Raw genomic sequence first — 12,592 nt, 5'->3', positions numbered from 1 at the left:
TGACAACTCGACGTGAAATATGAAAATTATTAGTCGAATACCTTACGCTAAGATGTATAAAGTACTGCTATTGCACCAACAGAATCCAGAAAACAGCCAAATTAACGGCACTGCTTCACTCTTAAGTTTATGAGAATAGTCATTACTAAAACTTCCGGATAGACAATTCAACAGTTTTTCTGTCTGGGGAATAAAAGGCCTGCAGTACAAAACACCTAACACGAAGGTAATATAGGTCTCACCAGTGGCATTTAGAATCTCATCATCAATCCCAAGAACTTGAACTTTTTTTTATCACGGATGATGAAACTGGCACATAATTCCTTTGCGTATCCATTACTTAAATTATACGTTTTAAACAGTGAAAGAAAGATAAAGAAAAAAAAATATGAATAGGAACATGGAGAAGCCTGCTCCTAACCCCCAACGAAGCTATCTGCCTTTCTCAAAAGAGAGAGAATTATGGGAATCACGGAACAAGGAAGTTAAAAACAATGTTATTATCTTAAGAGAGAAATTATAACTTTGGTTTGTGAGGGGATAATTGTCTTAATCGCATAATTCCAAAGCATTAGACTTCCAAGCAATCAAACTTATAATCGTCCAGACCAAGATAAAGTTGGAAGCTCAAATGCCTCCACCAAGATGAAGTTGGAAGCGTAATCGTCCCCACCAATTTAAAAATAGAATCTTAGGCGTCCTCCATTCCTTTCAACGCTTCCACCGGAAGTTTCAGCGGCACCAGCTGGAATGGACTGGAAAATTTATTCCGACCCAATTATCGGATAAACAAGAGACTTGCGCTCGACTTCATTTAAATTTAGGCCAGTATATCCCGCAGGAACTGAATATTCAATCTCCACTATCATACGAAATACCAATGAATTTTCCTGGACCCTAAAATGTTATGTATCTTATGGATGAAAAAATCTAGAATAAATTATGACTACATTTGTTTTTCAAAAACAGAAAAAGGGGAAAAATATGACACTAATCTGAAAGCATGGGAGGAAGCGTATCTATAGAGAATCGGGGAGAAATACGACAGATCCACTTCTTAATTTGTGGCAGCTTGTGTATGTTCTTTAAACTAAAAACTGCAAATGTTAAAGCATTCAAAATTCTAATGAAGACAAGCACTCGTCCCTATTCTAAAGGCCAGGATATTTGTTTTGTAGAGTATTTAAAAAAAAAAACAAAGGAAAGACACAGCGCTCCAAATTACCCAGTCTAGCAGCTACAGAAACGAAAACTTTTAGAACCTTTTTCGATATACGTGTAGACAACCGTGAAAAACACTTGTGAAACCTTGGTCCTTCTGTCATCTTGCTTAAACCACCTCAAACCCAAGCAACTGTAAGCACATTCTAACCTTCCGTAGAAACAACAGTTACCCTTAGTACCACAATGAAGGCATCTACTGTACTGAAAGGTTTTAAAACAGGAATGACCTTTACATTCAATGTAATGCATTTATAAAGAAAATCTATATATATACATATATATACACATATACATACATGTAATATACACACACACACATACATATATACATATATATATATATATATATATATATATATATATATATATATATATATATATATATGTATTCAAAGTCTTAAGAACTCTAAGTCTTCGGTATATTTTCTTCATATCAAAAGACAAAGCTTGGAAGGTATAAAAAATTACTGTAGTCTTCCCATTTGGCTTTGCTAGATGCAGTTTTGTAACTGACACGCGACATTTTTAGAGACATAACACAATTACGAAGTGGTAAAGCCATATGTGTGTTAAAGCTTGGTCGTATATTAGGCAAATTCTAAATTCAGAACCCTTGGTTTGCAAGATTAAATAATGAACTTAACTATTGATAATGGACGATATAATGAGACTACTGTGAGTGTTGCTGAAGCAATACCTGTCCTACCCACCCCGACTTCTTTCCGAGATTATTCCGGCTTATGAAATGTTGATCACAAGTTTGACTGAAATCCACCTAGACATGTAAAGTTAATATAACAGTGCAAGCATGACAAATATATTACAAATAGACAGAATAAGTGACTTTAGAACAGGCAGATGGATGATCTTCCTTTATGCACACCTACGCAGGATGGTCTGTCTTTGTTTGAAGATTGACTGAAATTCCTTCATCCATATTAGAGAAGTTGTGATGTGACTGAAACTCCTTCATCCATATTAGAGAAGTTGTGATGTGACTGAAACTCCTCCATCCATATTAGAGAAGTTGTGATGTGACTGAAACTCCTTCATCCATATTAGAGAAGTTGTGATGTGACTGAAACTCCTTCATCCATATTAGAGAAGTTGTGATGTGACTGAAACTCCTTCATCCATATTAGAGAAGTTGTGATGTGACTGAAACTCCTTCACCCATATTAGAGAAGTTGTGATGTGACTGAAACTCCTTCATCCATATTAGAGAAGTTGTGATGACACAGTAAGTGTGGCAGAAACAATGACTGGCAGACTGATGGCTAATCTCCTTTCATATACATCTTTGCATTTTGGACTGCAACACGGCAGCCTTTTGTACACAGTTTTATATAACAGTCTACCTTTGCACCAAGACTGAATGAAACTTCTTTGACCAAGCAGGTGTTTTGATAAGCAGGTAAACATTTCAAACACTCTGGCGGGCAGTCAAACAGATGCTCCTTATAGTCAATCTGTGCTTGATAGGCTACCTGTACCATGCTTGACTGACATCCCTTCAACAATGCGGGAGGAGCTGCGGTGATAAGGTAAGCATGACAAACTTACTGACGGACAGACATACATACAATTTACTTTCGTGCATGTCTTTGCACCATGTTTGACTGGAATCCCTTCAGACATGCAAGAAGTTACAATAACAAAGTGAGTTATGACAGACACACTGATGGACAGACAGACAGACAGACAGCTGAACAATGTCCCTTCATAATCATCCAGTCACCACTGTTTACTTTTGCAACAAGTTTGGCTGAAATCCTTTCAACTGTGCAGGGGAGTTGTGATGGGAAGTTCAGCATGATAAGACAAACTGAAGAACAAACAGAAGGACCACCATACTGATGATCTCCCTTCACACACAAACGTTTACTTTATACCAAGTTTGACCGAAATCCATTCAACTGTTCAGGAGTAGGTATGACAGACACATACGAACAGACTAACAGACAGAGACAGATGATTTTCCTTTCGTGCACAATTGTATGCAAAGCACTACCTTTGACACTGCTTGACTGAAATCCCATTAACCTTGTACAAGGAGTTGTGATGACAAAGTAATTATCATAGACAACCTGACAGATAGATAAATTAACACATTCCTTTTTGTACAGCCACGCAAGATGGTGGGCCTTTGTATGGAGTCTGATGTAAAAGCCTTTAATCATGTAGGAGCAGTTGCAATTACAGGGTAAGCGTGACAGACACGCTGATGAATGGACAGGTAGACCGACATACACATGGAAGGAAAATTTATAGTCCCCAACTTGTCAGTGCAGGAATAATAACAGTATCAGTGACATAGTACTAAAAATATTAACGTTCATTCAGCTGAAATAATGAAGATAATAAAACTTTAACAATACCAATAACATAAATAGGATATTTCATCCATAGTATTCATTATTCTGCTTCGGTGACAAGTGGATCAGGGTCCAAATTCTTTCTAATATAAAACAATTGACTGTTGCTCACCTTCCATGATTTGAACAGCCAGTTTTCGTTATCAAGAGAATTTAGGTAGTTAAAGAAATTTATAGCATCACTTTAACTATCTAAATTCAAAAGATGCGAATATTAAATTTACTGTGGAGGAGTAAAATGGTGGAAAGATGCCATATCTGGATCTCTTGATAACGAAAAGTGACTATAACAGAGGAAACGGAAATCTATAGAAAACCCACTTTCTCTGGACTTGGCTTAAATTTCTGAAGTGGTTGTAGTAAAAGATACAAACTAAACAATATCAGTACTCTGCTTTTCAGAGGTTACAGGCTGTTCTCGAATTAATTAACATTTCATACAGAAGTTACGCTTTTGAAGACATTCTTCAACAATAACGGTTATCCAGATAGGCTATTTTACAAAGATTAACGAACCTCCTCGATAACATCTTAAACTGTAATGGGATAAGAGAAACAAAGACCAGATATTACATTTCAGATTTCCTCGTGTATCAAAAGGAAATCAACCTGTTTTATTTTTCTTTCTAATAAACCGTTGATTTTTTTTTTTTTACTAAAACATACTTTAAAGATGTGAAGATTCGAATGGTGTTTTTTAATAATTTTAAAATTGGCAATTTGTTTAGGGCAGAAGAGTTGTTGAGTAGTGAATCGGCGAAAGTTCACTGATTGTATACAAATTTGTGTCCGAAGTGTTCTTCGGAATATGAGTATGAGGGCGGTTCAACAAAGTTTTTATCTACCAGAGCTTTCGAGCCCAGAGTTCGGTTTGAAACCTAGCTAATATTACTGTTATAGATCTTTTACATAGAGTAACTGAAACCGATTATGAATATACACAACTGCGCCTTTAGAAGGGAAGTATTTTCATTTAAATTCATTTTCATTTTTGTCAATGTATTGATTGTATTCATTCTGTTCTTTGGGTAAAAATGTGTTAGTTTTTAGTTTTTACAGAACCTGAAGATAAACAGTTGTTCAAAACGTTGCAGAATCGAGACTGAATAAAGGAGAGAAAAGACTGTTAAGGCTTGTTTTGGCGTTGCAGTTCCTCACCCGATTAAGATTTCCTTCATCTGAACATTACACTGCTACAATCAATCTTTGAAATTTAATATTAGTTCAATAATTACGTATATTTTCTCTGTGCATCTTTTTTCAGCAAAAACGCCCTCCTTTCTTGGAATAATCAGATCGAAGACTTCACTTTTTTTTTTTTACTTTATTTTACAAGTTACTAAATAAAATGTGAGATAAGACGAGGCGGAATGATCTTTTTTTCTCTCTCTCTCGAGCTCGAGAGTATAAAGTTTCACTCTGCAGAGCCCGTGGCTCACAAAACTTCTAGGGCAGTCAAACGTGCGCTGATTTTCCCTGAGTTTTTCCAAGTATTGTGTCGGAGACAAAGATTTCTGTCAAAATTTTCGAGAGCTGTCAGTTCGTGGACTACCTTTTCATGTCTCGACTTTCAAGGAAGATGAAAGCGAAGGTACGAAATTTCTAACTGAAATAAGAAAATGAAAATTTCTAGACTGAAGCTGATTATTAGAAACATCTAGACAGAGTTTTTAAGTGAATTTTGTTATTTGTATAATGACGGCTAATATAACTAATAACGCCTTTCTACTGCACTCAGATTTCCCCCCTAAACTAAGTTCGGTGTATCCGACCTAATACTCCCTCACCCGGGCATGTGGGCCCCACTCTATTCTACCCTCTCTTATCAAGTCCTGAAGAACTGGGAGGACATTTCCTCCACGAAAGCAAGGACAAAAATGAATGTTTTCGTCAACCTATTACTGATTAGAAAAGTTCTCGGTACGAATACTCATATCTATATTAAGGAAAGTGTGAGAAAGCAATATTATAAAGAAGTTTCACTTGTCAAAAAGAGCAAAATGGCTGACATACATTTTAGTGTCACTAGTGACTGCATTTCTTGACCGCGTTTTAGTTGTTGAAGTGTTTGCTTACTTTCTACACAGATGAATTACTGTCGAAATATACTACACAAAATATCCACTTTATCGTAGGCACTAACTTACATGGCCTAGAGTTCCGTCTTACTCAAGATACAAATTCTAATGAATTAGTAAATCCAGCGACTTACAATTCCTTTAATTCGGCCAATGACTAGAACTCTGCGTCACGCAAATAATCTTATGGTAAACTGCATCAAAATTTCAATAAGGAAAACCTGCTCTCACGAAAAAATACTGTCTGTAGGTTGCAAGGGTTCACAAAGTTATATCGAGCCTCTTATCCCTTCAACACCTTACCAGACGCCACAAAGCCAGATTAATCAGAAACAACCAACCACCGATGAACAGATGCGATATTTGACATCGACATCACAAAATGCAACCGCATTAAGCTGTAATCAATGCAGCATGTGGCTTACTAAAACTGTTTTCATTTAGATAATATGAGTATCATTTTCACGAAATAATACTACAGTGTACAGCATGTCACTATGAACAACAAGGTTTTGCAAGACGTACTGAGGGTTCACAGAAAATGGGTTTAAGTAAAATACCAACTTCTCCATAAGAACCTGATTATCAAACATCCTGGCACAGATTCTCATGAAAAGCGACCTCTAAATACCATATTTTTAGATCTAGGGGAAAAAAACCTGTGACCTTGAAACATGAGTAAAAAAACTGGGCTAAATAATCACAACTCCAAAGTTTAACCAGAATCAAACAAAAATAAAATTTTGGCATTAAAAATGATCAAGTTAAAAAATGCTTATGAATAATAACTTCCTGCCCCACAGGGTACTTAACTGATAAACACATTAAAATTTGGGAAAATAAAATCTGGACCTTATTAACACCTGGCACTGAAAAATATATGAGTAAAGACAAATATGTGGGGTAAATAACTACCTTCCAAAAAAACATTTCATCAAAATAAAAATAAAAAAATGTTAAGACTAAATTTTGTTCAAAATATTTTGGGGAAAATAATCACGACCCATAAGGTACCTACCAACCAAGTTTCTTACATATCAGAGAAAAATAAAACTTATACCGTTAAATCTAAGCTACTTATGATCTTGAAAAACAAATGTTTAAAAACAGCAACTTAGAAATTGTCAAATTCTGAACACCACCATGATAGTTTCAGAGATCTAGAGAAACAAGTAAAAAGAGCGCCAAAGTTTCCTCGGCGCAATCGAGTTTTCTGTACAGAATATAATGCTATATTAGCCGTGGCTCATGAAGCTTTCAGTCACGGTCCGATGCTGGCCTGTCATACAGCGTTGCCAGACCCACGATTATGGCTAACTTTAACCTTAATTGTAAGTCCCTGGATTTACTAAGGCTAGAGTGCTGAAATTTGGTATGCTTGATGATTGGAGGGTGGATGATCAACATATCAATTTGCAGCCCTCTAGCCCCAGTAGTTTTTAAGATCTGAGGGCGGTCAGAAAAAGGGCGGACTGACAGACAAAGCCGTCGCAATAGTTTTGTTTTACAGAAAACTAAAAATTATAAAATGTTAGTCTTCCAACTGGCCTATGACCTTGAAAATCAGGCCAACGTAAAAGAAATATCTGGGGAAAATAAACTTCTAAGGTAACTTAAGTACCTACACAATTTTGTCAAATCAATAAGATCAGAAGAAAGACAAAGAGTTCCGAGTCTGTATATCCCAGCCAAGACTGAGCAATCCATCTCCTAAAGGTTCCTTCTCTCCAAAAGTTACATTCTATCTCTCCCACAATCTTATCACTTGTTGCCAGTCACGAAGCCCAAATTTAGGTAAAATCTTCATAAAAATCCACTCAGCCTTTTGCATAATCCTGCTAACAAACAAACAAATGATAAACCGAAAACATCAATTCTTTTACTGAGATAATATTAATATAATAACACCAACAACAATTTTTGGTATATTAAAATAACAGAATTATTAATCATACTAGGGGAACTTAAGGAACTTCCATGGTGAAGAAACACGTCTCATCTTCACAAAAATGTAGTAATGAACTGTAATTTAAGAAACGTAATTAAGAACGCCACACCAGGAAGCATAACAAAACAATCCTGGCTTCCGAAAAAAATGTACGATTCCACTAAAAGTTCCTTATCAGTCTAAGATCTTACCCACCTACCCCTATCAAACCCTTTTGTTTCACTAACTCAATAGCCTTTTTCTGCTTTATAAAGCACATATATAAATTATTTTGCATTTCTGTTAATCTCTCTCCGCCATTTCGCTCTGGGATGTTAAGAAAATTCTTGATAATCTTGACAGCTGGGGTGGAGAAGATCCTAATGGTTTCTTGCCTTCCTTTTTTAATATAAGTTTCTAGTGTGTTGTCCCCCAGGATTAGCAGATTCTATAGATTTTTTTGTCGGTGTGGTATCGTTGCAGATGAGCGCAAGCTTCGTGATACAGTGCCTGCTCCAAAGAACGGCATACCTGCAGATTGCTGCAACTACGGGCGAGCTTCCAATCTCCCTGTGCTCTCCAAGTTGCTGAAAAACTTATTTTTAAGTCACTATATAAGTATGTGGAATCTAAATGATTGTTAGCTAATAGTCACTGTGCATACAGGAAACAGTTAGGTACCTGCGATGCTCTTTTAGACTTGACATGCCATTCGCAAGAGAATCTTGATAAGTGTTCTGAGTGCAGAGTAATTCAAATAGATCTTGTAGCTGCTTTCGAGTTAGTAAATCACAAGACATTTATTTATAAACTTCAGAATCTTAGACTGGGTGGATATATTTTAGGATTACTTCAAGATTTCCTTACAGGTAGGCAGGAGCAAATTGCTGTTGTTGAGATCTTTAGTGAACCAAGACCTACTGCGTCTGGAGTTCCAAAGGGTAGTGTTCTTGGGCCACTGTTATTTTTAGTGTATGAAAGTGCCATATTTGTTGGCCTGGAAAACAAGATTGTGGGTGTAGTAAAGTTTCCATTTATGAGATATGAAGCTGCCCCTAGTCTCAATCATGACATGGAGCAGATTAGTGAATGGTGTAGTCGGTGAGGTATGAGGCTGAACTCCAGTAAAATGAAAACACTGTTGACTGGCAGATCTCGTACAGATTTTCTACCCCACCCTCCCCGTCAGGTGGATGGGACTCTGCTGAATGAGTCTGAATCTTTAACTCTTCTACTTTTGACACTCATCTTACTTTTGAGAAACATCTGATGAAAGTTTCAGCAAATGCCGCACGAAAGTTAGGTATTGTTCGTAAGGCCTCATATATTTAAACAGTGATAAAAGCGATGCAACCTGTTTTAGGTCGTTATCCGGTGTGGATGTCTGCTTCTGCCGGAGACTTGTCTCTTTTAGACAGAGTGGCTCGTAGTGGTAGGTTTCTGTTTCCTACTATTAGCAGTTATGACTTAGACCATCGACAGATGGTCTCTTGTTTGTCAATTTTCCATAAGTTGTACTTTAACACAGATTTTTCACATTTACATCTGATTCCTGATCACCTTTTCCTGCCGAAAGCAACCAGATTCGTTGAGCAGCAGCACCAGTATACAGTAAATGTGCCACGTTGCCGAACTTCTCAGCTCCAGAGGTCCTTTATTCCTCACACAGTTGACTGTGGAACAAGTTCCATGAGGATGTCGTGCAACTGGAACTTCATTAGTTCAAGAGAAGATGCAATGCATTACTACCATTGTATTTTAACAATTTACTTACAATGTTATTTATTTATTTATCTGTTAATTCATCTGTTTTTCTAATAACTGATCTCCTCTTTCTGTATTTCTTTCTGTTACTTCTTTCGAATGAACACCATATTCTTTGGAAGCTTGAATTTCAAGTCGAGGGCCCTGTGGGCTTCTTCCATACGAATAGGGTTCATCTTCTGAATAATAATCACCTGAATAAGAATAAGACAAAAACAGCACTTTATGTTCCCTTTTCCTTCCACGAATCCCAACTATTCCACCATTAAATACACAAGCCTTCAAAAGTTCCTGACGAGGTTTAATTTACTTGAGGACTCCAGGAATCTCTATGTGAATACAAGGCTATATTTTGGAGGTTTTTTAAGCACCGATAAAAACTCCAAGTCGTCAGAAAACCAGATGAACTTTTCAGGCACTACGCTGAGTCACACTTAGAAATTTAAGTAAGGTGTCAAATCAAAATGTCTTTCATTAAATTTTATTCTTATATTTTTTGACGAGTAAATTACATACGTGGATGCAATTTAAATCCTTTAGGAGGGGATGGGGTGAGGGAATGGGGAGAGGGTATCGGGGAAAGAATTGTTGGCAGGATTGGAGATGGGGGTGGAGCAAATTTTTAAAAAGACGAAGAAAAGAAAGGGTTGATTAATTCGAAGTATCACGAACAACTTGGTTTCTGATAGGCTTCAAATATATTAAAAATAGTGGTAGCAGTTGCAAGCAAAATAACATCATAGACACAAAATACCTTCTTGTGGATACCGCAGTCATCAATAAATTTAAGATGGGTGAAGGGGAGGAGGAAAGAGGGGAGTGGGATAGGAGGGTGGAGAGGCTAGGGGAGGGAGTTGGTATGGAAAATAGTTAAAATTATAAACAATCTGAAATAAGAATTAACGTCACCACTGAATTAAGGAGAAACACTGAATTAGAACGTACAAGCGTTCACTTCGAGACTGCATTTGTACCATTACTTTCAATATGTATTACTATATTTATTTTCCCCTGTGTGTAACAAACATTTCCTACAAGAAACTCCACGCTTAGGCATTTCGTTGTCCAGCCCAGGGACAATCTCTAGGAAAAATGAAGGTACCTTGGTCCGAGTTTCGGAACGGTACATTACAATACCTAAAGGGCCATTTACACGGTCAAACGGTTTGTCCAACCCATTTTCCCCAACACGCGTTTTAGTTTTAAGTGAAATCTGACTGCGTGAATAAAGTATCTGATTGGCAAACGCCGTTGACAAAGGGTTTGAAGGAAGTCCAGCTCGGCCTGACTTTTGTGGGCGAGGCTTCAGTTATCCACAAACAATTTGCTCGTGCAAACGATCGGCAAATATCAAACCTCAGTAGCTACGCAGATCTTGACTTGGAAACATCATCTATATTTCCCGACTCAAGCATCAATATTGAGGAAAATAAAGTAAAGAGGACTGAGTGGAAAATTTTTATTTGATTTTATCCTCAAATACAAAGAACATACAGCTTTACGTTAAGTTAAATGTAAAGACTATACCAATAAGATAGCTTAAAACAAGGGGTTATCTTCTCTTCAGGAGATGCTAAAGGAACTAGAGCTCCTAGCTGCTCACGGGACGACGTTATGAAGAAAATAAACTACCTCCGGACTGCTTTTGAAGACTCTAGCTGTTCACGGGACGATGTTATGAAGAAAATAAACTACCTCCGGACTGCTTCTGAAAACTCTAGCTGCTCATGGGACGACGTTACAAAGAAAATAAACTGCCTCCGGACTGCTTTTGAAAACTCTAGCTGCTCATGGGACGACGTTATGAAGAAAATAAACTGCCTCCGGACTGCTTTAGAAAACTCTAGCTGCTCACGGGACGACGCTACGAAGAAAAAAAACTGCTTCCAGACTGCTTTTGAAAACTCTAGCTGCTCATGGGACGACGTTATGAAAATAAACTGCCTTGCTTTTAGAAAACTCTAGCTGCTCACGGGACGACGCTACGAAGAAAATAAACTGCCTCCAGACTGCTTTTGAAAACTCTAGCTGCTCATGGGACGACGTTACGAAGAAAATAAACTGCCTCCGGACTGCTTTAGAAAACTCTAGCTGCTCACGGGACGACGTTACAAAGAAAATAAACTGCCTCCAGACTGCTTTTGAAAACTCTAGCTGCTCATAGGACGATGTTATGAAGAAAATTAACTGCTTCCGGACTACCTTTGAAAACTCTAGCTGCTCACGGACGACGTTACGAAGAAAATAAACTGCCTCGGACTGCTTTTTGAAAACTCTAGCTGCTCATGGGACGACGTTATGAAGAAAATTAACTGCTTCGGACTACCTTTGAAAACTCTAGCTGCTCACGGACGACGTTACGAAGAAAATAAACTGCCTCGGACTGCTTTTGAAAACTCTAGCTGCTCACGGGACGATGTTATGAAGAAAATTAACTGCTTCGGACTACCTTTGAAAACTCTAGCTGCTCATGGGACGACGTTACGAAGAAAAAAACTGCTTCCGGACTGCTTTTGAAAACTCTAGCTGCTCATGGGACGACGTTATGAAGAAAATTAACTGCTTCCGGACTACCTTTGAAAACTCTAGCTGCTCACGGGACGACGTTACGAAGAAAATAAACTGCCTCCGGACTGCTTTTGAAAACTCTAGCTGCTCATGGGACGATGTTATGAAGAAAATTAACTGCTTCCGGACTACTTTTGAAAACTCTAGCTGCTCACCGGACGACGTTACGAAGAAAATAAACTGCCTCCGGACTGCTTTAGAAAACTCTAGCTGCTCACCGGACGACGTTACGAAGAAAATAAACTGCCTCCGGACTGCTTTTGAAAACTCTAGCTGCTCACGGGACGACATTACGAAGAAAATAAACTACCTCCAGACTGCTTTTGAAAACTCTTGCTGCTCATGGGACGATGTTATGAAGAAAATTAACTGCTTCCGAACTACTTTTGAAAACTCTAGCTGCTCACCAGACGACGTTATGAAGAAAATAAACTGCCTCTGGACTGTTTTAGAAAACTCTAGCTGCTCACCGGACGACGTTACGAAGAAAATAAACTGCCTCTGAACTGCTCTTGAAAACTCTAGCTGATCACGGGACGACATTACGAAGAAAATAAACTACATTCGGACTGCTTTTGAAAACTCTAGCTGCTCAAGTGACGACGTTATGAAGAAAATTAACTGCCTCCGGACTGCTTTTGAAAACTCTAGCTGCT

General features: G+C 37.8%; 1 protein-coding gene across 1 annotated transcript in view; it reads right to left on the bottom strand.

The window, feature by feature from the left end:
* The window catches only part of LOC136837582 (BAI1-associated protein 3-like), a 571,736-nt gene that overhangs the window by 342,111 nt on the left and 217,033 nt on the right, over positions 1 to 12,592 (bottom strand). The window lies entirely within an intron of this gene.

Source organism: Macrobrachium rosenbergii, chromosome 4, assembly GCF_040412425.1.
Source record: "Macrobrachium rosenbergii isolate ZJJX-2024 chromosome 4, ASM4041242v1, whole genome shotgun sequence".
Lineage (NCBI taxonomy): Eukaryota > Metazoa > Arthropoda > Malacostraca > Decapoda > Palaemonidae > Macrobrachium > Macrobrachium rosenbergii.
Note: the sequence above shows the minus strand (reverse complement) of the source record. Positions and strands in the feature narration are given on the sequence as shown.